The following is a 21,321-nucleotide window of genomic DNA, read 5'->3' as shown; positions in this document are numbered from 1 at the left end:
TCACAGTGTGTGTGTGTGTTCACTGCTCTGTGTGTGTGCACTTCGGATGGGTTAAATGCAGAGCACAAATTCTGAGTATGGGTCACCATACTTGGCTGAATGTCACTTCACTTCACTTTAAATCATATAATTTAAGGCCTGCAGTAATCAACAATGGAATGTGGGACCAGATAAGGGTGGACCATGGAAAAGAGTTTTTCTTGACTCTATTTATGCAAGAAATTCTTGCTGACCACAGAATGAATACAGCAACACCACCATATCGTCAGACCACATCAACAAAGGTAGGTGTTGTCTTGTGGTTCAAATTTGAACTACTGAAAACTCACAACTTAATAAAATTAAAACGTATACAAACTTGTTTTACGGGTTGGTTTCCAAATTTTAGTTTTTTTTCTTAAATAAGATGACATGTTCATAATAAAAATTATTTTAATAAAAAATTATATAATTTTAGGAATCTGATGATTTTACTCTATAAAACAGCCCGTTTAATTCCTTTCATTCATCAGAATCACACAATTGAGAGAATTTGGCCTGAAATAAACAACAGGGTTAATTACCCTTTGAAGGAGGCTCTTGTTCAGCTGGTCGACCAAGAACTGATTGATATGGACTGCAACCTAACAAGATACTGTGTGTCTAACCTTGTCTGTCAGTTGTGTCATCAGCAGGGGCATTAGCAGGGTAGTAGAGGCATGGAACAACCACAGGATTCCTGGTATGCTAAATAATGTTTAAAAACTCTTGACAAGCAGTTGACATTTAAACATTAATTACAAGTTAACATGTCCCATTTACTACAGGAAAAGGAATCCCCAACCAGATTGCACAGGGTGGTTGTGCAAAAAAAATCTCAGCAGCACTACTGCCTCATGGAACTGAAGCAGCTGATCTGTACATGAACACACTGGGATCATCTTTGACAAGGGTTTTTCTTTTTGCCTTTTAAAGAGGCTTTTAAAGAGGCTTTGGTCTGTTTAGTAAATTTAAAAGATACTCTTAAAGAGCATGCCTTCTAATTGTTCAATGCTGCTTTCCATCAAGTGTTTTTTCTAGAAACAAAATATTACACACAAATTTAAGCATCAACATGACGCTGATAAATTAAAGTATTTCTTTTTAGTTCTTGTTTTAAGTAGTTGTGCAACAAAACTTTACACAACAACTGTCAAATAAACTACTGAACTAAACTTGAATTGCTGAACAGCTAAACATTTTTTTCCTGGGTAATGTAGGCCTACTCTACCCTAATGATGTCACCAAGAGCTAACAAAGCTTCAGAGAGACCTGCTGCAAGAAAGATTTGGTTGCTAAGAGCTTCCTCTCTGCATTTTAAGCACTGTGATGAAGTAGCCATCCATTGATCAACACAAAGTTTGCATCCGATCAGGCTTCTACAGAAGGTGGCAAATACTGGTTGATCAATGGGTCCTAAAAAACAAAATGTTACAAAAAAAAAATCAGTTATTGTGCAGAGATGGGGTGTTTAAAAAAGGCAAACTTTATTATCCAACTACCTGGAAAAAGATACATAAAGGGGCAGTTTCCAATTCCTGGAAAGGGTTTAGATTAATCCAGGACTAGGCCTTAGTCGGCATTGATATATGTTAAGACATACAATTACAAGATGTTTTTAAATTTAGGCAGCTCAAACATGCATTTTCTGGGACTAGGATAAGCCCTGTCTGGGAAACCACCCCATAAACACAAATAATGATTATCTCATGCTATCAAAGCCCCAAAATAATTACTCATATTGTTATAAACTCTTTTGTGATTTTTATTCATTTTCAGAAAGCAAATTAAATGTTTTTATGAAATGCAAGCGGTTTCTGTCCCTCATTTTAAAGTGAATACATCCAAACCCTTCCATCAGTTTATAAAGATATGGTTAACCTCTTACCTTTGCAGACTATGCAAGTGAAAGCTGCTTTTAATTTTTCTGTTTGGACTTCAGTCAAGGTTTTGGCAGGTGTTTGACTGGACAGCTCAGAAAGCTCTTTGATAGTTGAGATAACTTGCTGAAGGCCCTGTGACGCCAGCACCACTTCTTCTATCTTATCATAGACATCTTGTAGACTTGATGTTTCATCATCTTTCTGACTTGAGCTAAATTTAGTTTAAAATAAATTAGAATTGACTTGTGCATTTGAAAAAAATATTTACTCACAAATACTAATTCTGTACCTTCTTTTCCTCTTGCTGCCTTGAAATTCTGTGAAGTCGTGCTCTGCAATGGCAAATACCTTGCGGGCATTTTGATTCCAGTAGATGAATCCTGAGTACGTGGAGGTGACATGCCATGAAAAATTGTCATATTACTTTTGATGTTTAAAACAGATTAAAAATGCAAACAAATTGACAAATATGCACCTTTAGTTCCTTCAGAGTCAAGTATCTCATTGCCCTGGCCATCGGTGAGAATTACAGGATCATAACTGCCAAGAGCATCTTGAACTTTCCCAATAATGCCATGTACTGTAGCCTCACATTCCATGAAACGAACTACCAGCATGATGTATAGGTGGCGCTGTCGAGCCATTTTGCCACACCCACTTCTGAAACCCATATCAGATGTACATTTTCGCCGGTTCTGAGGTGTGTGCAAAGTTTCATGACTTTTTGAGTATGTTTAGGCCCTCAAAAATGCGATTCATTCTGGAGAATAATAATAATAATAATAATAATAATAATAATAATAATAATAATAATAATAAACGGAGCAATTCCAAGAGGGTCCTCACACCATCGGTGCTCGGGCCCTAATAAACGGAGCAATTCCAAGAGGGTCCTCGCACCATTGGTGCTCGGGCCCTAATAAACAAAGCAGATACAAGAGGGTCCTCGCACCTCGGTGCTCGGGCCCTAATGATTTACACTGCAAGGCTGTGTCAGAAATTGAACCTGATCTTGACTGCAGTCAATCTTTGACTTATATCACAAACACAGATAAGATATCTTTGAATGAAACGTGTGCAGAACAGAAAACAGAAACGCCTTCTTTATACCCAACAAAAGAAAATTCAGATGATGTTGAATTTGTTTCAGAAACTGTCAATGTTTCTTTAAAGTTTAGTCCATTGACATTACAGCAACAAAAGAGTGTTTGCTTAAAGCTAAACATCGTAAACATCATGAAAGAAGACAATAATCCAAATGAGATTGTTGAAATGGCTGAACCTTGTGAAACAAAAACTATTTTGGCTGATGGTAACTGCTTTTTTAGAGCAGTAGCTTTCGCTGTAAGTGGAAGTGAAGAAGAACACAGAAGAGTAAGATGGGCTGTCGTTACACACATACTGCAGAATGAAGATAAATATGTACAGTCTCTTAGACAAGGATACAGCTCTGTACCAGACTACATTGCCATATCCAGAGGTGGAAAGTAACGAATTACATTTACTCGCGTTACTGTAATTGAGTAGCTTTTTTGTGTACTTCTACTTTTTAAAGTATTTTTTTTAATCTGTAATTTTACTTTTACTTAAGTATATTTTGTTTGAAGTATTGTACTTCGCTACATTTTAAAACACATTAATTACTGAGTAAAAAAAAAAAATCGCTCCCTGGAAGCTATGTCAGTAAATAATGGGCAGGAGGGCAAACTGCCGCTAAAATCACAAGAAAGATGCAGACGGACAAAACAGGCGTTCGTGGTGCAGACACCGCTGAAAACGAAACCCCGTCATATTCTGAAGTTGAACTCAAGGAAATGAAGTGAACCCCTGGCCATATACTATGCTCTATTATGCTGTGTATGCTGTGCTTGCCTAGGGAGACCAAACTAGCAGTTTATAAAATCTCGACAAGACATCAACCCCACGTAAGCATAGAGGTGAGCTAAATAATTGCGTCATTGCATTGGTGGTTAAAATGATGCTTTGACATTTTAGCAAGAGGTTTTGCACAAATTAGCCAAAAAGATTGGTGCGGAGTGTGCGATATATATTGTCTGCGATAATATCATAATTGTTGTTTTAATGATGTACGCGCGCATTTAGAGTGTTCTTTCACTGTGTGATTCAGTCTGTTGAAATGCATTTAGAATGAAATCAATCAAAATCATTTAGAATCAAAATCACACAAAGAATGCTGTCTTTTCCTCTAAAAATCATAATCACACACACACACACACACACATACATATATATATATATATATATAGAGATCAGTGGGGATTTCTTTAAGACTGCAAGGGAAGCTCAGCTTCCCCTCTAATGTAAAAAAAAAACCCAACGGTCAAATATGTACTATTGTGTATTATGTATTGTGTTAATCAGCTACGTGTCGGCTGACTCGATTTTCTTCTCATACATTCCCGTAGCGTCACAGTGCATTTCCCTGTTGAAGCCGAGCGTCCATTGACTTCGATGGGGCTGCTTTGAACAGTTTTTTTCAGTGCTCCGAAGCTAGACGGTCATTGGATAAATGCTGCGATTATGTCCCGCCCACGGACGCTCAGCGTCTCTGGAGGTGAATGAAGACTGGGCTTCCGCGTGATGATTGGAGGATCTGTCGATCTCCTTTTGACTGACAGCGGTCTGCACCATAAGAAGTCGGCGAAGCTGTTTCACGCTCAGTCCCATGATCGCGGATTTCTCAAGTGTATTCGAAAGACAAACTGCGGCAATATTTCTTGATATTTGTAAAATGCAGAACCACCACAAAATTAAATTGGTAACTAAGACAGATTGAAAATGTGCGCGCGCACACACACACACACACACACACACACACACTATAGCCATCTAGTGGTTAAAGTGATTTATTAAAATTTTTAAACTGAATTTCCCCAAAAATGGGCAAAAATCTTACATTAAACCGTATAAAATTATCCATGGTATCCCCATGTATGAAAGTTAGAAATCTGGGTCTTTTATGAAGTGAATTTAACCTGAAATGCTTTTTTCTTTTTTTGTAAAAAAAAAAAAGCCTATTTAAATAAATATTTATTTATTTATAGAAATGTAAAAGATTTAAATCCTCCAAAAACTGTACAAAGTTTAGTAAAAACATAAATGAACAGAGTAAAATTATATTTGTAAAAAATTTAAATATTTTACTATTACAAAATGAAATGTTATTGTCTGGGGTCAAAAAGACCCCGAGTGTCACTACAAATGAAGACCATCAGAGGGTTATAATGTAGGCCGAAAATGAGCTTCCCCTCTTTGAAAGACCAGCAGCCGCCACTGATATATATATATATTTTTTTTTTACAACAGGACAGTAAACTAAGAGACTTGCGTTTTAGACACCATATTGCCATTGTTTTTGCTCTATTTCTACAACAAAAATTTATTCCAAACACAGCCACCAAAGCAAAATTTTGCATCTCTGAGCAACATGACAGTGTTTCGTTCCTGAATGAATCAACCGTTTAAATGATTTGGTTCAATCGCAATGACTCGCTTATTAACAGTGACTTGCTGACACATACTGGCCATTTTAATTTCACATTTAAAGTATCTTTTGATTTTTTTTTTTTTTTATAATTAAGTTTTTATAATTTCAAATGAGTATTCAACATTTTATGTCTGGCATATCAAAACATTATTCATGCATTTGTAACTGCAGGTTAAATGCATTCTTGTCCTGCACTAAACAGTGTGTAAATACATCTAAATGCCACGTCCGATGAAGCTTTTGCATTTCCTCTGTATTGAAAAGATGAGTTTGTTGATACTGATTTGCCAGATAACAGCCCAAATGTTTTATTATTCTAAATAACTGATTCCTTTAATTAAAAACAACTAGTTTGAGATTAATAGACCTATCCCAGGAGTGTCAAACTCAGTTCCTGGAGGGCCATAGCCCTAACCCTGCTCCAGCACACATATCATGTAGTTTTCAAATAAACCTAAATGATTAGATTAGCTGGATCAGGTGTGTTTAATTAGGGTTAAATCTAAACTGTGCAGGACTGTGGCCCTCCAGGAACTGAGTTTGACACCCTTGGTCTGTCCCATTTTTGACTCCCTCCCACTGGTTAAAATGTAACTAAGTAATTTTTACTCTGAGTAAATTTTAAATGAGCTACTTTTTACTTTTACTTGAGTGGATTTTTTAGACTGGTACTTTTACTTGTACTTAAGTAAAATTTCATTAATGTAATGGTACTTTTACTTGAGTAGAATATTTTTGTACTCTTTCCACCTCTGGGTTTTGAAATATGGTTTTGCTATAGAAATATAAATATAGACCAATGAACTATGAGATCATCTAGCAACACTAAGTAACCAGTTTTAGCTACTTTCAATTAAAGTAGTTGGCAACACTGGTCAGTGTTTCTTTTTTTATTTATTTGTATTTTAATGGTTTTAGTGAACGTGGGGTCATTTAAAAAAAATAAAATCCACACATCACTTTTGGACACTATTGTGTTTGGTGGGGTTAGTGCCACAATATGTAAGACCCTACTTACAGTGTCATCACAGGTGCATTGCTGCATTTTTCAAATTTTCCAGCCAAAAAATACATGTAATTACTACATTTCTGCAGGTAGAGCATTGACTTGGAAGAAGTTATTACATTTCTTACTGTGTCAGTAAAAAAAGGCCTTTTTGATCTTGATAATCAAGTTTGTACCGTTTTATCAACTCCATATCATCATTTAACTTCAATATGTCATATCTTCTCTGGAAAGTGTTCGCCTCCTCCTCATTGCTGCCATCTTGTTACTCCTAGCTAGGTTAGGGGACCTTTTCAGCTCTCTCTAATAATTTAGAAGCTGAGACCTAATCTTTACACTTAGGAACCTTTATGAATCACTCTTATTCTTAATTCTAGGAATAAAGTCATTCTTAGAATTTTGACACACTTTACTCTGAACATTTATACTAAACACAATCAGGCTGTAGAGTATTTGCTCTTTTAGCACTCAATAACTAAGTACTTTAAAATTTAAGTCACTAATTAAGTACCTACCTTGAGAATGCGGTTTTGAATGAAGCCACTCACCTAAGTGGAACTCTCTCCTTATAAGCTGGTGATCTGAATCAGTTGTGTAAAATAAGGGAGACATACACAATAAGCAGAGCTGAGTAGGACTGAAATCCATCAAAAATTTACTGTTGGAGGAATTCCTTTTAGCAGAGTCAGGAAACATTGATTTAACAGGGTGTTGCCAGCAAACTGTTTAACACAAAGTCTTCCATTTTCCAGAATAGAAAAGTAAAAGCGAAAAGCCCAGCTAATCAGTTCTTATAAAGCCTTGCATTTACTGGAAAAGAAAACTTAAAGTGAAACCTTCCCAGACAGAGTACCTGCTACAGAAGTAATTTCCATTTGAAGTCTTCTAAGTCTCTGAGCTTACATGTCATGAAAACTTTGTTTTGAGACTGTGTAGGCACCTATTGTTATCATTAGTATTCTTCTTACATTTACATTTAGTCATTTAGCAGATGCTTTTATCCAAAGCGACTTACATATTGTTGCTCTTTTGTTAGTTTTGATTTTTTGATTCTTTCTATTGTCCTCATTTGTAAGTGCAAATGACAAGTGTCTGTTACAGTACACATAGGACTTTTTTTCCCATATATATATATATATATATATATATATATATATTAGGGGTGTAACGGTTCACAAAATTCACGGTTCGGTTCGATACGATACACTGGTGTCACGGTTCGGTACGTTTTAGATACAGCAAAAAGAAAAAATTGTCAGATAAATTTCCTTGATTTTTAAAAAATGTTTTATTTATTAAAACTAACAAAGTATGTTTTGTTTTTTTTACATTGAACAATGATGGAGCTATTCTTTACCCATCTTCTATAGTGTTTTCTTAGCAGCATACTGTATAAAACAAAAACAGCTCCTTATAAAAAAAATTAAATGTTATATTATTATAGTATATATGAACAAATACAAAGATGTAACTTTTTATATGGAACTCTATAACTCTTTATATTGAGTGTGTTTTTACTCAATTGGTCCTCTATAGGGCTTATGTTTTTTGGAACAAAGCAGGAATTACGGTCTGTCTGAAATGGGCTCGTGAAGGAATATTGTAACTGGGCTCAATTACATTAAGCATGTTCTTAAAACCTACGTTTTCCACTACAGAGTATATGGGCCTTTCAGACAGGACGCGGTATGCGCGCGCTTGCCGCTGGGTTCAGCGTTGCCCTTCAGATACAACGCGATTTGCGCTGCGCTATGGCGTAGGCGCAGTTTTAAAAACTTTTAGCGGGAGCTCTATCATAGTCTGTTGTTCCTTGAATGGAGATATGTCTCCATGACACAGCTTTCCTGACGATGTCCCTATACTACCTCAAACGTGTATCGTACAGCTCAGGAAATTCTGACACACACAGTACTGTACTAGCCGTTCATTCATTTTGATTTCCGTGCTTGTTTAGGATCCTATTGGTTGCGCTGGTAATCATCACATAGCGCAGCGCCACGCATACCGCGTCCTGTGTGAAAGGCCCATAAAGGCGCTCGCTCACTCAGTAGGTACGCGCTGAAGGCTCGTTGCAAAATGGCTAATGCGTTTAACAGACCAGAAATAGAAGATCCTCCAATAACCAACAGGTCTGGTGTTTGGGTGCACTTGAATCCAAAGTGCACCCAAACACCAGACCTGTTGGTTATTGGAGGATCTATATTTCTGGTCTGTTAAACGCATTGGCCATTTTGCAACGCGCCTTCAGCATGTATTACTGAGTGAGCGAGTGTCTGACTGAGTAGCCTAACATAAACGTATAAGTTGGTGTTTTTTTCTTCTTCGGGGGTGTCAGGGGCATTGCCTGTTACGTCGTTTGGGTTATTGGGCTACCTTGTTGAACGCATATCATTATATTTCAAATTTTTTTTATTATTTTCCAAATATAATTAATTAGTCCAACGAACCGTTCGGTCCATAATGCGTAAAAGTGAAGTGACATTCAGCCAAGTATGGTGACCCATACTCAGAATTTGTGCTCTGCATTTAACCCATCCGAAGTGCACACACACACACACACTGTGAACACACACCCGGAGCAGTGGGCAGGCATTTATGCTGCGGCGCCCGGGGAGCAGTTGGGGGTTTGATGCCTTGCTCAAGGGCACCTAAGTCGTGGTATTGAAGGTGGAGAGAGACCTGTACATGCACTCCCCCCACCCAAAATTCCTGCCGGCCCGGGACTCGAACTCACAACCTTTCGATTGGGAGTCCGACTCTCTAACCATTAGGCCACGACTTCCCTACCGGTACCGCGTACCGAACCGAAAGCCTCGTACCGAACGGTTCAATACAAATACGTGTATCGTTACACCCCTAATATATATATATATATATATATATATATATATATATATATATATATATATAAACTTCTAATTTGAACGCAGTCGTACCAAATCGCAGAAGTGAACTGCTATTATTGACATTATTTGATGAAAATGTATGTTTGTGTGTGTGTTTCACACCTGACAAGCATGACTGACATGCTGCAGAGAGCTGTATATCTGATTTCTGTTTGCCTTCAGTGTTCTTTAGAGCATTGCAGTACATTCGTAAGAAAGACGCAAGTGCCATTATGTACAGAAGCTTTATAAGCTCTCGTACTAAATCTAAATATTTTAAACCGTGTTCCGAAGATAAACGAAGGTCTCACAGGTTAGGAACGACATGAGGGTGAGTTATTAATGACATAATTTTGATTTTTGGGTGAACTATCCCTTTAAGAGCATTTCTGGGACGTTTTATACATACGGGCCCTGGACATTAATCGCAATGTTTATGTTATCATGTGACCTACAATGCAATAACAAGCGCAACATCTTGAAAGATATGAGTGACGGGTTTAATTCATATATCTGTAAATATTTTGATGTTGATGAAATATCCTCATTTTGTTTTCCTATTGAAGAAACAGCTGCCTTTTTTTTATTATAGTATAACCACTACATTTTGGGTTGATTTGAATTACTACTGTATATTATGAACCTTACTAATGTGACCCACAGCTTAATCCTTGAGGATATTATTTTTTATTACGAAAACCCAAAATCGCTTTTCTATATGTTAATTACATTACATATATTAATTAAATAACATATTTGTTGAATTTAGGCGTGTCTGTAACAGTACCCCCCTCCCCACGGCCAGCTCCTGAGTGCCGAGGCCCCCGATGATGTGGTGGACATCCTCTTCCTCTAGGAGCCGCTCTATTGGGATGACTGGAGTGGAAGGTGTCTAGTAGGTTCAGATCCAGGATGTCGTTGCGTGGGACCCATGAGCGTTCCTCTGGACCATATCCTTCCCTGTTCACTAGGTACTCAAGTTGTCCACCACGCTGCCAGGCGTCCAGGATGTCTCGAGCTTCGTAGGCAGCACCGTCTTCAAGGAGGAGTGGAGGGGGGGGGGCTTCGGCTATGCCAGGTTCTGTGGAGGGACAAACAGAGGGATGGTAAGGCTTGAGGAGTGACACATGGAAAGTGCGGTTCTCAGGTGGTAATTGAAGTTTGAAAGTGACCGGATTGATCTGCTCTAAGACCAGTGCCAAGAGATGTGTGAGCGGAGTGAATGAGTGGAGTGCGCCGTGTCCTGGGGATGTATTGGTGTCCCGGTGGGAAACCCGGCAGGGTATTGGTAGCGGGATTGAAGCGGGAGCGGGATTCGGGGGCATGACACCGGGACAGGGCGTCACCCTTCACGTTCTTGGCCCCTGGGCGATATGAGATGGAAAAGTGAAAGCGGGTGAAGAATAGCGCCCAGCGGGCCTGTCTCGGATTCAGCCTCTTGGCAACCCGCAAATATTTGAGGTTCTTGTGGTCTGTGAGGACTAGAAAAGGGTGTTTGGCTCCCTCCAGCCAATGCCTCCATTCTTCCAGGGCCAACTTAATGGCCAGCAGCTCACGGTTGCCGATGTCGTAATTCACCTCCGCCGGGTTGAGCTTCCGAGAGAAGAAGGCACATGGGTGGAGGCGACTGGGATTCCCCTGCTGCTGTGACAGGACCGCTCCCACTCCGGTGGTAGAGGCGTTGACTTCTACGACAAAGGGTCAATTGGGTCAGGATGTACCAGGAATGGAGCATTCGTAAAGGCCCTCGAGGCAGTTGAAGAGTATTTGGTGGCTGGAGTCCATGACAGAGATTTGGGTTTGTTCCGGAGGAGGCTAGTGAGAGGGTTGGTGATGGTACTGTAATTCTGAATAAAACGTCTGTAGAAATTGGCAAAGCCGAGGAATCGTTGGAGTTCTTTGATGGTGGTTGGAGTGGGCCAATTTCTAACAGCGTTTACCTTCCCCTCGTCCATCCGGATGCCACTGCTGTTGATGTTGTACCCAAGGAACTGCACTGAGTGCTAGTGGAAGAAGCATTTCTCGGCCTTAAGGTAGAGCTGAAAGGCCCTCAGGCGTTCTGGGAGTAAATGAGGATATCATCTATATAGACAAGGACGAACTTATGGAGGAACTCCCGAGCACCTCATGGATAAAGTCTTGGAACACGGAGGGGGCGTTAACAAGTCCATACGGCATCACCAAGTACTCATAGTGGCCAGTAGGGGTGATGAAGGCAGTTTTCCACTCGTCCCCCTCACGTATCCAAATGAGGTTGTATGCGCTGCAGAGGTCCAACTTGGTGAACACAGTGGCACTACGGACATGTTCCAGGGCAGCTGGGACGAGGGGAAGTGGATAATGGAACTTAACTGTTATATTATTCAGGGCACAGTAGTCTATACAGGGCCGTAAGCCTCCGTTCTTCTTCTCCACAAAGAAGAAACTGGAATCAGCAGGGGAGGTAGATGGACGAATGTAACCCTGAGCCAGCACCTCCTTGATGTACTCCTCCATGGCCTTCTCCTTCGGGATGGAAAGGGGATATATCCTTCCTTTAGGCACTGGTTCACCCCGAAGCAGATCCATGGCACTGTCCCGTGGCCGATGTGGAGGCAGCTTGGAGGCCCGTTTGGGGCAGAACACGTCGCTGAAGGGGTGTAACAGGTTGGAATGGAGATGGATTTCGCCCGTCTTCCACGAGATGACTGGGGTATGATGCTTCAACCACGGGCGCCCTAGGATAACGTCAGCGGTGGATTCCTCCAGAACCAGCAGGTGGATCTCCTCTTGATGGATTAGTCCAGTTTGGAAGGTGATGGGGCCCACACTATGACGAACACATCTTCGACACAAAGGCTTTCCAGTTACAGTGTGGACCTGGTAGGCTGACGGCATTGCCGTGGTAGCGAGCTTGAGTAGACGGCAGAGGGCACCGGAGATGAAGTTGCCCGCTGACCCAGAATCGAGGAGGGCGGAAACTGGAAGAGAGATGTCAGCGGCAGTAAGTGTCACTAAAGTGGCGAGTAGTTTCATTTGATACTTCGGAGGGAGAATGGCACTCACCATGGGATGAGGAGGACAGACGGGGCATACGGAGATGATATGTCCCGAAAATGCACAGTAGAGACACAGATGCTGAGCCAGCTGTCTTTGTCTTTCAGCAGCAGTGAGTTGATAGGAATCGACGAGCATGGGCTCGCTTGCTGGTTCTGGGGAGCTGACGGCCTCTGGCCGGCAGAGTGGCGAGTTGGAATACGCCTGGCCCTGGTGCTCTTTGAGGCACGACTGCATACCGGTAGCGAAGCAGATGGAGACTTGAATGAACCGTTCTAGCCCGATGGTGTCCTCGTATGCAGCGAGATGCAACCGCACTCGAGGTTCCAATCCCTGACGTTAGGTAGTCAGCAAGGCCTGCTCACTCCATCTGCTGTTGGCCACTAGAGTCCTGCACTGAAGAGCATATTCATTGACTGACATTTTTCCCTGTTTCAAGTTATAAAGCTTTTCATCAATAGAATAGTCCCAAGCACTGAAGTGCTTCACCTTGCAATTGAGATATCAGGAAGGGTACCTTAGATCTTTCGGTAGGGTATAAGTGCGGTTGCATCTCCAGGACCAGCGAGCATTGGAGCAGGAATCCGCTGCAATCCTCTGCCGAACCAGAGTAGGGCGCCGGCTTGGCCATGGGACTGGCGTGCACTGCAGGTGAGGAAGTGGTGGAGTTGTCGGCAGAAGTGCTCACAGGTGTTGGGGATGCGGGTAGAGTGGTGAGTGTCCGACGCAAAGCGTCAACCAGGTCCTGGAAGGGGTCCGTGAGCCTCATGCTTGTGCCGATCAGTCTTGGTCCGGTCTTCTGTTACAGAATACCAGGACAGGAGGCTGTAAGTAAAAGAAACACATTTTATTGAGGCACAAGCAGAGGAGCGGGTAGTGCTGGGTGAAGTGATGGTGCAGTGAAGAATGGGTCCGTAGATGAGGGGTTTTGACACTGGATGAAGAGGGTGGACCACACACGCATGATGAAGACTGGGAGCTTCTGGAGATCGCTGGAGAGAGGTAAGTAGAGATAGAGTTAGTCCTTAGAATTAGCATACAGGTAAGACCTTGTTGCAAACAAGACTGGACCCTGACTGAGTGCGTGTGTGTGGTATTTGTAGTATTGAGATGATTGCTGGTGGATGAGGATCAGGTGGTAGTAATTATTTAGGTGAGGGAGTGCGCTGTGATTAGTAGGAGGTGGAACCTGGCGTGTCTGTAACAGTCCTTCAGCAAGGCTCTTTATTCCAGGTTGTTTCAGGGGGATTGGGGTCCCTGTAATAAGAGCACTGTAAGTCAATTTGCATGAAAGCATCTGCCAAATGCATAAATTAGATTTTTGTAAATCCTTTTTTGTGTCTTGGGCACAAATATTAATTAAAGCTGCTTATTTCTTCAAGTTACTACATGATATACTTTTTGTTTTGTTTTTCCTGAAAGAAAAGTTGATTTTGGTCAATTTTGTCCTAATGGTTGCTAGTTTCTGTTCATACAATATCAGTCATTAGAGCCTGACTTTATTGTATAAACAAAGGTGGGCTATTTGCACTTAGTGTAAATAGACACTGGTAATTGTAAAATGGACAAACATGAATCATATATTATAAAGCTTGATAAATTAATTTTGATAAACAAGATATAATTTTTTAGACATTGCTGTGGATAGGCACCTTTGGAAGAATATAATGGGAAGACAGAGAAGCTTCTGGTAAGCAACATAGCAAGAAAAGTGACATGAGTCATTAATTTATGAGATATTAATGAGAAAACCACAAATACAACACTCTTCAGTCTCACTATAATATTCTATTTTGGTTGATTCATGAAATAAATGAGTAACCTGGATTTGAGTGAAATAATATACTAATCATTTATAACCTGTGACTTCGAAAAACGTCTATCTATGATTTATAGTCGTTCTAAAAGTAATTTTAAATCAGGCATGAGTTACTGTGCAGGAGATTGAAGGTCTGGAGACAGACTTTACATGGGACTTCATTAATTCATGCAAGTCACTGTTTGTTCATCACATCAAAAGGGATACTGAGGGTAATGCCAAAAAAATGTCACTTGGAAGATAAAAGCTTTGCAGCAAACTCAGAAATCAATAACATCAGCAGTGTATTTAAGGTCTCGAGAAAGCCATCCAGGAGAAATCAGAACCAAGATACAGCTCAAATGTTCTTCAGGGCTATAGGATAAAAGCAGGTAAGTAAGAGCAATTCCTAAATTTATTTAATTTCATCTTACTTGAAATCACGCATTTTAATCTTTAATGCTGTGAAGAGCAGTCTGCAGAACAGATAAATGGGAACAAATGCCATGCTCAAACAGATTTCTGAATTCACAGCACTCACTCCACATTAGAGGCGACTTGTGCGTATAAATCGCGCTATTCTCGCATAGTTGGACACTTGAAAATTTTTAGTTTACTCACTTGATTCACATGTGAAACTCAACTCACTTCACAACAGACGTGGATTCGCGTCATGGAAGTGGCTTCTGCCAGTTGAGTTCACGCAGCATTGTGATTTCAACCATGGACATAAATATCTAGACGCCTCATTTGCCACTAGACCGCACGTCAATGTCGCTGCCATATTGGAGCTGGCAACTCTTCATAACTCTCACATCAGGACAGAAGAAAACATCTACAAACTGCCGCACGATAGTTAAAACAGATCTCAGTGTACTTTCTTTCACAGGTAAGACTCAACTGTTGTTTCTGGATGATATTTGGTCATTTGTAACATTAAATTAAAAAAAGTAAAAATTAAATTTATGCATTTAGCAGACGCTTTTATCCAAAGTGACTTACAGTGCATTCAGGCTATCAATTTTTACCTATCATTATGTTGACAGCTTAATTTAGCCACCAGTGTCAGACTATTAACCCTTGTGCGTTGTTGGGGATGTTTTCGTCCACTAGGGGGCAAAGTTGAGTCTTTTTTGGCCACAACTTTCTCTGTGTTTCAGCTAATGAAATTATGTTTGGTGACAAATCTTATTTTGACACATATTTTGGGAAAATGCTTTGAAAATGTTCAAAAACTTAATACAGTGTGGGCAAATTCACTACCCTTTCCTTATGTTCGTGGATGAAAACATCGACTTAATTAAACTGCTGTAAAAATGTATCGGATAAATATTTTTTTTCACATTTTTTGCATAAATCTATTAATTAACCTCAGTCCTGATCAAAACTACCAAATTTTTCAATAAAATCCAAGATTTTAACTCTTTAATTACCAAGTTCATAAATGATGTAACTTATGTCACTGATTTGGGGAAAAACACACAAAAAGACATTTTCAATATAAATAGTGATTGTGGACTGGATATTTTTTTTACCTTTTATCACAGTCTTGGCACGTCAAAGATTAGTCGCAACATTGGCTTTGATGCATTTTTAGTTTTTGTGCAGCATTAGATTTAATTTTTTTCTCCCTCATTTGTTGTTGGTGGCTGTTTTTGCCCCATTGACTACCATTATAATGACATTTTTTTATTGCAAAGCCATGACACCATATAATCATGCATTCTTGATTGATTGTGGTTTTCCCTTTTGGGAAGAGGTAAAATTTGTTATTTTTAGAGTTGATCACTAGGTGGGGCCATTAACCCTTTAGATAGGCCTGTGCACAAAAGGCTTAGTTTCTGGCTTGTATATGGAGTTATATGGAGTAAAACAGCAAATTATAGTGTTTGTGTGTGTGTGAGATTCTTGATTGGCGGTTTTCCCTGTTGGGAAGAGGTAACATTTGTTATTTTTTACAGTTGATCACTAGGTGGGACCATTAACCCTTTAAATAGGCCTGTGCAAAAAAGGCATAGTTTCCGGCTTGTATATGGAGTTATATGGAGTAAAACAGCAAATTATGTTGTGTGTGTATGTGTGTGTGTGAGATTCTTGATTGGTGGTTTTCCCTGTTGGGAAGAGGTAACATTTGTTATTTTTTTACAGTTGATCACTAGGTGGGACCATTAACCCTTTAGATAGGCCTGTGCAAAAAAAAGGCTTAGTTTCTGGCTTGTATATGGAGTTATATGGAGTATAACAGCAAATTATAGTGTGTGTGTGTGAGAGAGAGAGAGAGAAAGAGAGAGAGAGAGAGAGTGAGAGAGACCTTTGTGCACTTACCTTGATGTATCTGAAAAAAATCCAAATATACACCTCAGCTCTCAGAACTACATGGAGTAAACAATAAAAAAAGAAGTGTGTTTATGCACCTGCTGCCTTTTGATGGTGAAAAGTATGGATGTCCTATGTGTGAAATGCTTGTCTTTTTTCTTGATGGTAAAGCCAGTTTAAAACCTTAAAATCCTGTAACGAAAAATCTACTTTGCATCAGATTTATTAACATAATGTATTATGAACCAAAATGCAATACCAACTTCAAATAAGCTGCAGCTCGCTGGAGGGGTCAAGCTCCATAATCATTTCTAAAACTTCAGTACAAGTCAAGCCCTTTCTCGTGTTGCTTGCTGCTCTTCTAACCATCAAATGACCAGCAGGATGGCATGCAAGTGTTTAAATCCACGTACTTTGCTTTTGTTTAGTCTATACTTATCACCACCATTAAAAGGCAGCAGTTGCATAAAAACACTTTTGTTTACTCCATGTAGTTCTGAGTGCTGAGGTGTACTGAGGCGCAAAGGTCTCTTTCACACACACTCTCTCTCTCTCTCTCTGTCTCTCTCACACACACACACACACACACACACACACACACACAATATATAATATGCTGTTATACTCCATATAGCTTCATATACAAGCCAGAAACTAAGCACATCCACAGCTGTAAATCCCAGTTTAGTTAGAAAGGTAAGGGTTCACTGAACGACCTCTCATGGAACACGTTTAGTCCAACAAAGCAATAACGTTGTAATATGGATCATAATTCCTTTGTTTACATTTCAGTTCTTCAGCGACAGAACTGTTTGTGTCCATTATGGAATAACTCACGATCAGAAACTGCATCTTTGTAGTAAAAACGGCATGGTTTTGCAGCATACAGTGTCACAAACAGAATGAGACGATCCACCAAAAAAGTTAAAGATAGGCGGAAGATGGTATATTTAAATTCTGGCGCTCTCTCGTGACGCGCTGTGATGCACCTGTCATCTGATGGAGGCGGAACTTATAGCGATCGCCTTTTCCTTTATTTGTTTTATTTTTCAACAGTTTTTCATATATGTGTGAGTGTTTTACGTTGAATGTTACTGTATTTGCAAGATTAACATCTGTTTATACATAGTATCAGAAAAGTGTATGCAGGAATATTATTTTTGAGCCTGTCCTCCAAATAAAAACGACCATATAGGTCGTTTTCACATTATTACGACCTATATTTACGTTTTAAAGTTAAACGGCCTCGAGCGGCCGTAAAAATAATGACAGTATCGCGTAGCATGATTTCTACCTTTCTACCCTTATGAACGATTGATGATGCATTTATATACCGTCAGCGTCACTTACAGCCGCTCTCACATGTTTTGAGCATGAGCCGCACACAGCCCAAAATGAAATAGCTTAATCGACCACCAAGAGCTTTCTTTAACCGATTGCATTTCTTATAGACAATTAATCAATCATCGATTAATTGGTGACATCTAGTGATGTGTCGTTCATGAACGAATCGTTCTTGTTGAACAAATCTTTTAGGCGAACAAAACGTTCTCGTTCACATAATCCACTGACTCATATTTCTCGTTTACTGAAATTCCTCCCTCCACAGCAGCGCGGTGAACCAAGTATCTGTGAAATGTTTCATCCTGTCAAAGCATTCACGAACGATATGACTGAACTGGTACACATGTCGTTTGCAAACGAGTTGAATGAAATGACACATGTCGTTTGTGAATGAAATGACTGAACTGATACCCATGTCGTTCGTGAATGAGTTAAATGAAATTACACCTGTTGTTCATGAATGAAATGACTGATCTGATACCCATGTCGTTCGTGAACGAGCTGAATGATTTAGTAAATCTCGTTCGCGAATGAAATGACTGAACTGGTACACATGTCGTTCGTGAATGAAATTAACTGGTACATATTATCTTGCTCAAGAGCGAAATGAATGTGAGTAAACTGGGTCAGTTGACAATTTATCATGTCAATCTCTCAAAATGCAAAGCACAGTTATAGGTACTGTGCGCATACACTTGTTTTCATATTTAGCATACAGAACATAACTAGATGTTTAATCCCTGATTTATGAATGTGAACATATAATATACGAACTGTCTGACCAAACAATTAAAATGTTAATTATGCAAGAAAACCTTGTACTTTGTTTATTGGAACAACTTAATTAGACTTTATCAATTGGTGAATCATTTTGGTGAACGAACTGAAAATTAATTAATCTCTTGAAAGAATCATAATTTCCACCACTAGTGACATCCCTAGTTGAAACCTTAGGTTTTATCTTCATCACTGCTATTTTTTATCAGTTGAATATTTTAATAACATCCATAAGGATCCATAAGGAATAGTTTTTCTTGTGTGATGGAGAAATACTGCACTGTGACTCGACAGGACGCTTATTTGGACAGCAAGATGATGAGTTTTCTTGAATCTGAAAACTATGTTGCACAAAAGTGACCCATGCAGATAGACTGCTTATGTCTGGACAGACAAATCTGATTTTAGCACTTGCTGGTAACATTGTGGACAGTTTGACTGAAAATGTTTCAATCAGAAAATAATCTGGTTTGTCTGCAGTCTGAACATCAGCCTTATAGTCACCTGTTTTACAAAAACAGAAAGCATAGCTTTATTATATAGTGTAAATGTATATTAAGCATGCAGTAGGTTGATCCACATTATTTCTCCCCCATTTTCACTATTTACTTCATAGACACACACACACAAAATGCCTCGGTTACAGATGTAAACTCAGTTCACTAAAATAACAGGATTGAGCACTGCGTTAAAGGAACACTCCACTTTTATGAAAATAGGCTCATTTTCCAAATCCCCTAAAGTTAAACAGTTGAGTTTTATTGTTTTCAAATCCATTTAGCTGATCTCCAGATCTGGCAGTAGCACTTTTAGTTTAGCTTAGCATAGATCATTGAATCTGATTAGACCCTTAGCATCTCACTCAAAAATGACCAAAGAGCTTCGATATTTTTCCTATGTAAAGGGGTCATATGATGCAATTAAAAGTTTTCCTTTCTCTTTGGATTGTTACAAGCTATTGTTGCAAGAAGAAGATCCGTAAAGTTGCAAAGACTAAAGTCTCAAATCCAAAGAGATATTCTTTATCAAAATTAAGACTCTGCCATGCCCCCCTAAAATGGCTGATTAAAACACGCCCCCACATCTCTATGTCACTATGTGGAAATATTTGCGTCCAAATGTTCACGCATAGAAATTAAGCGTGGTTTCAGTAACCGCAGTTAGTGTTGAAAGCAGCCATGTCAGGGAGTTGCTGTGTGTATCTAGGTGAAAGCTAAATCACTTTATTTGGCCTTATGAAAGTAGATGAACTTACGAATCTTTAAGATTACTTACAACAGAACAGCAACACATTTTATGGACAACTGTTTCGTGAACCTAGGAGAGGAGGTAATTCTACTTTGCTACAACAATCTGGTTCTTCTGAATCAGCTACTGCAAGTATTTTTTGTTATTAGTTTAAAGGGGTAATATGATACAATTTAAAATTTTCCTTTCTCTTTGGAGAGTTACAAGCTCTTGGTGAATAAAGAAGATCTAGAAAGTTGCAGACTAAAGTTTCAAAGTCAAAGAAATATTCTTTATAAAAGTTGAGACTCGGCCACACCCCCCTAAAATGGCTCATTCTAACACGCCCCCAAATATTTTTACCACCCCAAAGAAAGGTGTACCTTTTATTCTCATTGTAGTATTATTGTTGTTGCCGCTGCCATGTACACTGTGTGTTTCATTGTGAAAGCGAAACTAATTAGTTTGGCCTTCCAAAAGAGGATGATTTTTATTTCATCATGCCTGGAGCTGATCCATGCTGGTAGCTGAGTACATACATCAACTTTCCTCTGTGGATTGCTAGCCAATCAGAACACACCTCGCTTTCAGAGTGACGAGCCTTGTAAAAATCGACATATTTCAGAAGGCGGAACATAGAGGAGAAACAATATTGTACAGTATCTGGAAAATAGTGTTTTTTTTTATCTTAAACCGCATAAACACATTTCATTACACCAAATACACAAAATAATGTTCTTTTAGCAACATCATATGACACCTTTTAAGTATTTGCTGTTGACTGTTCAAATACATAGTTTTGTGCATCGTGTGTGTAAGAGAGAGAGAGAGAGAGAGAGAGGGTCACACAGTAGAGTCAGCTGTCCTAAAGAGGTCATATGATGCGATTTCAATTTTTTCCTTCCTCTTTGGAGTGATACAAGCTCTTGGTGCATAAAGAAGATCAGTAAAGTCTCAAAAGACTAAAGTCTCAAATCCAAAGAGATATTCTTTATTCAATTTAAGGGTCAACCACACCCCCCTAAAACGGCCTGTTCTAACACGCCCCCACATGTGGGAAGATTTGCATAACGCTGCCAAAATGTTCACGCAAAGAAAGAAGACGTACCTTTTATTCTCTCTGTTGCCGCAGCTGCTATGTTGTGGAGTTGCTGTGTGTTTTGTTTAAGTGTAGGGATATGCCAGTATCAAATTTTCATGTTGTGATTAATTTCTCATGCTTTATCGCGGTATACGGTATTATCACGGTACTGAAATTTCATATTAAAAAAGTGGTCGAAATACAGTATAACAGTTTAAATAACTTCTTATAACAAAAATAACTGAACATTTAAATAAAATAAAGCAATACAGAAAAATATATAAAAGTTACAAGTTTTACACTGATTAAAGTGCAGTAGCGTCGACCAGATGGCAACAGTTCAAAGAGGGAATGTGCTGGATGTGAGGGGTCCAGAGGGATTTTGCCAGCCATTTTGCTCACTCTGGATAAGTACAGTTCTTGAATAGAAGGGAGGGTTGTA

General features: G+C 39.4%; 1 protein-coding gene and 1 long non-coding RNA gene across 2 annotated transcripts in view; one reads left to right on the top strand and one right to left on the bottom strand.

The window, feature by feature from the left end:
• The window catches only part of LOC132106035 (gastrula zinc finger protein XlCGF57.1-like), a 228,718-nt gene that overhangs the window by 118,911 nt on the left and 88,486 nt on the right, over positions 1-21,321 (top strand). The gene's annotated exons all lie outside the window — the stretch shown is intronic.
• Positions 964-2,508, bottom strand: LOC132106205 (uncharacterized). The gene is made up of 3 exons (XR_009424076.1): positions 2,191-2,508; positions 1,907-2,112; positions 964-1,434 (listed from the first exon to the last, which is right to left on the bottom strand). It is a non-coding gene; the product is annotated as an uncharacterized LOC132106205 (long non-coding RNA).

Source organism: Carassius carassius, chromosome 26 (genome assembly GCF_963082965.1).
Source record: "Carassius carassius chromosome 26, fCarCar2.1, whole genome shotgun sequence".
NCBI lineage: Eukaryota > Metazoa > Chordata > Actinopteri > Cypriniformes > Cyprinidae > Carassius > Carassius carassius.
Note: the sequence above shows the minus strand (reverse complement) of the source record. Positions and strands in the feature narration are given on the sequence as shown.